Source organism: Calidris pugnax, unplaced genomic scaffold, assembly GCF_001431845.1.
Source record: "Calidris pugnax isolate Ruff unplaced genomic scaffold, ASM143184v1 scaffold17, whole genome shotgun sequence".
Classification (NCBI taxonomy): Eukaryota; Metazoa; Chordata; class Aves; order Charadriiformes; family Scolopacidae; genus Calidris; species Calidris pugnax.
Genome location: NW_015090794.1, coordinates 1,061,057 through 1,065,478, shown reverse-complemented (window position 1 = coordinate 1,065,478; position 4,422 = coordinate 1,061,057).

The window sequence follows — 4,422 nt, the reverse complement described above, 5'->3', positions numbered from 1 at the left end:
GCGCGCGCGCCGCCGCCGCCGGGCAACAGCGGGGGCAACGGCAGCGGGGGCGGGCAAGCGCATCGCCCTACCGGGTAACACACCCGGGCACCGGGACTCCGCACCGGGCAAGCGGCTGCGCTGAGCGCCAGCAACGGGCATCGTACGGCAGCTACTGGGCACCGGGTACCGGGCACCGGGTACCGGTACGGGGGGTGTGGGGGCACCCCGCTGGGCAGTACCCGCCGGGGGCTGGGCACCGGGGGCTGAGCGGCAGCGGGAGGTTCCCGGGCGCTGAGCGCCGTGCACCGGAGACAGCACACCGGATCCGGGGTCAGGGCTTGGATCCGGAGCTGGGTCTGGGGTCAGGTCCCGGTTTGGATCCGGATCTGGGTGTGGGGTCAGGGTTCAAGTCCCGGTTTGGATCCGGATCTGGGTCCGGGGTCAGGGTGAGCGCCAGCAACGGGCATCGTACGGCAGCTACTGGGCACCGGGTACCGGGCACCGGGTACCGGTACGGGGGGTGTGGGGGCACCCCGCTGGGCAGTACCCGCCGGGGGCTGGGCACCGGGGGCTGAGCGGCAGCGGGAGGTTCCCGGGCGCTGAGCGCCGTGCACCGGAGACAGCACACCGGATCCGGGGTCAGGGCTTGGATCCGGAGCTGGGTCTGGGGTCAGGTCCCGGTTTGGATCCGGATCTGGGTGTGGGGTCAGGGTTCAAGTCCCGGTTTGGATCCGGATCTGGGTCCGGGGTCAGGGTTCAGGTCCCGGTTTGGATCCGGATCTGGGTCCGTGTCTGGATTTGGATCCACGTTTGGATCAGGGCTGGACCACATGTGGGGCTGCGCTTGGATCTGGATCTGGGTCAGGACTGGGATCTGGATTTGGACCCACATCTGGGTGTGCATTTGGAGCTGGATTCACATCCTCATCTGGATTCACATCCTCATCTGGCTTCCACGTCTGCATCCGAATCTGGAACACCCATCCTTTGCCAAGGATGGAGGTGGCATGTCCCACCCCCTGCTCTCCGAGCATCCCACGGCAGCCCCAGCGGGTGACGAGGAGCACCCTCACCCCCCGAGGGTGCTTCCCACTCCCCCTACCCCAGGCACCTCGGGGTCCCTCAGGGGAAATCTGGGGTGCGCAGCAGCTGTGGCAGGAGCTGAGGGGAGGGAGGGACAAGATGGCAGCGATCCCGCTGGCCTTGGGCTGCTGCTCAGCGGTGCGTCTGGGGCTGAACGTGCTCCAAGGAGGAGCTGAGGTCAGGGAGGGGGGACGAGCGCAGGAAACGTATTAAGGCAGGAAAATTGGCTGCAGCCAGCACCGCTGCCTGCCTGGGATTTTCCTCTCCCTCAGGTATCTGCTATAAGCCCTCGCTGTTCGGTGGCCACGGCTGGCCAACCGCTTGCCACCTCGGAGGTGCCACCAAGCGGGGTGGCACCCAGCACCCCCTCCTTGCTTGTGTCCCCGGGTGCTGACACCCAGCTTTGGCCACCTCACCGTGTGCAGGTATTTTTTAACGAGAAGATTCTGGGCTCTTGCAGGCAGGCTGATAATTTATAATCCTGTTTTTTTGTTGTTTTTTTTTTTCTGTTAAAATAAAAGCCTCTCTCTTACTCCCCGAACGTGAGAGCCAAAGTGAAACTATGAGGAAGTCCCTGTTTGCAGAACACGCTGTGAAACGCACAAAGGAAACGGAGCGAAAACAGCATTTTGCACGTTTTTTAGCCTCATTTTAGGCTGGGACTTGGAACCGCAGAAGGGAAATCTTTTCCAGCAGGATGTGCACGGCGGGGGGGGTGCGTCGAGCCGCTGGGGTCCCTTTGGAGCAGGGCCACCTGCCTTGCTGAGGGACAGCAACCTCTGCGGGTCCCTGCTCTGTCCCCAAGGGGTGTCAGGTCCCTTTTGGGGGGGTCCCAGGGCTGTGGGCTGGAGCAGCGTGTCCCCTGCCAGGCGGGGATGGCGGCCGATGGCAGGAAATACCTGCTGCTCCACCGCTTCCCCGGCCAAGGCGAACAAGAGGGAGAGTGTTCCGAGGGCGGCCAGGGCCACGTGCGGCAGGAGGAGCCTCCGAGGGACACACGGGCCATTGTTCCTTGAGCACGCGGGGCGGAAATTCGGGATGGACCCCTTGCGTGCTGCCTTCCCAGCACTGCCGGGGGCTGATCCCGGGCTGCGAGGGGGGATCCCCCGAAGCAGATCAGGCTGGGAGTTGGTCAAGCCTCACGTCTGGTGGCTGAGCCGCTGGTGGCCTTGATGGGACAGCCCTGGTGGGACAGCCCTGGTGGCACAGCACATCCGAGGGGACTCTCCTGCTCCTCATGGCTGGAGCGTGGCATGTGCCCGAGGGCTTTTAGCCTTTCCAGAGCTCTCACTGATAATTGTCGTGGCCTCGCAGTAGTGCTGCTGTCTGTCTGTCCGTCCGCACCCCTGCCAGCAGCCTTGCAGTAACCTGGAAAGACATTTCACATGGTCTGGTTTAGATCCGCACTTTGCCATTTCCTTAAGCGCTCCCTGGTGTTTTCCTTTCCCTTGCACAGAGGCTTTTACCACCAACACTCCCCCGTTTCTTCAAAAAGGAAGAAAAAGACTTGCAGAATACGCCTGGCCTTGCAAATCCCTAATTACCCTCCGCACATCCAAGGAAACGGGCTTCCCTTGGAGCAGAGCTGCTGTTGGCAGGGAAGGGCTGCAGGCTCTCCCCCGGAGCAGCCGATAGCACCAGTCCTTCCCGCTGCCCTCGCAGGGAGAGCAGAGAGGGGTTTGTCTCCCTGCTCCCACCCGAGCTCCCCTCTCCTTCCCCTGGCCCCTATCCCTGCGCTGGCTTCCAGATCTGAAGAGTTTTTTGGGTTTTTTTTGGGAGGGAGGCTGCGAAAAAGGGGGGGAGAGAAGAGAACGTGCTGCTCTCCTTTCCTGGCTGCCACGCTCTGCCCTTTCTCAGGAACCGGCCAGATTGTTTCCATTAGGAGAAGCTGAGGATCCAAGTATTTGTCAATGGCCAGGAGAAGATTTGCTGATCCTAACTGCCGTTCCCTAGAACAACGTCGAGCGAGGTGCTTGGCGTCTAACCATCCTTTTATGGTAAAATTAGGGATCAACGCTTGGTGGATTTGCATTTGAAGTTGATTGATATGTGGCGTTAATGCACACGTAGATAATTTCGTATTTTGAGATCGCTGAGCAAGGAATAATTTTTATTTTGGGTCAAAGATAAGGGCATTGTGTGGAGATGAAATATGCAGGGGTTTTTGATCTGTGTCGCAGGCGGTGTGTTTCTCTTTGCTGGGTAAGGTGATGGCAGCCCCACGTTACCCATTCCTGCCCTTGCTTTTAAGTGCTTTGGGTCTGTGCCCTACACAAGGAGTAATCCCCTGCTGTCACTTAACGCCAGGACGTGGTTCCAACTTTCTGAGCTTTGGAGTTTCCCATTATTAAAAAAAAAAAAAAAAGGAGAAGAAGAAAAAAGAAACCTGTGTTTTATTTTATTTATTTATTTTTGTGCAGGCAGAAGGCTGTGCCACTGAGAAACATTAACTAAATAGAGCAGCGCAGCTTGATCGGTACGGGGAAGGTACGGGCAGAATACTGCCAAGATGGAGATGCTTTTCAAACCCACCCAGCTGGGGGATACTTTGCTAAATGCATCAGTGCAGGGCATCTGTGACAGGAGAGGTCATCTGTCCATCCTTCCATCCATCCATCCATCCATCTATCCATCCATCCATCCATCTCCCAGAGGAGGGTGCCTCCAGGAGAGTGGCTTCCAGGAGGAGCACGTGGGCTGTTTCGGCAGGGCCAGGCAGCAGGAGGTGATGCCATTCACAAGGTAAAGGGAGCTTTAATGAGAAGGAACCATGCAGGCATTAATTAGGCAGGCAGTTAGATCCTCAGGTGCAGATAACTCAGCAAAAGCACCGGGCCATTTGCATACAGGAGATGGCAAACGATTGTGTCCCAGAGATATACAGTGAAACCCCCCCCGGTGTCCTTCCTTGCCCCATTGGTGAGGTCCCAGAGCCACCATAACCAGTGGGGCAGGGGCTGCTGGCGGGGGGGGTATGTGGCAAACCCCCTCCTCCTCCTTCAAAGCAGGTAGGGGGGGAGGAAAAAAGGAAGGGGAAGGAGGAGGGAGCAGAGCTGAACAGCAAAATAAGCGGTACAAAGCGCCCCGAGCATCACTTGTGCTTGAGGCCATCCCTGCTGTGTGGCCGAGTGGCTTTTTCCAGGCCTGGCAGGAGAAGCCTGGAGGGGTGGAAGGGGAGGAATGGGGGTGAGGGAAGGGGGGGGAGATGACCAACCAACATGTGTTTGAGGCTCCGTGGGTTTCAGGGGATGAAAGCTGCCCTGGGGCCCCTCCCAGCCGGCAGCAGCGCTGCGAGTGAGCTGCGGGCATGGCATTTGTCTGGCTGGTGACTTCCTTGTGACGCTGAAAACAGTAATA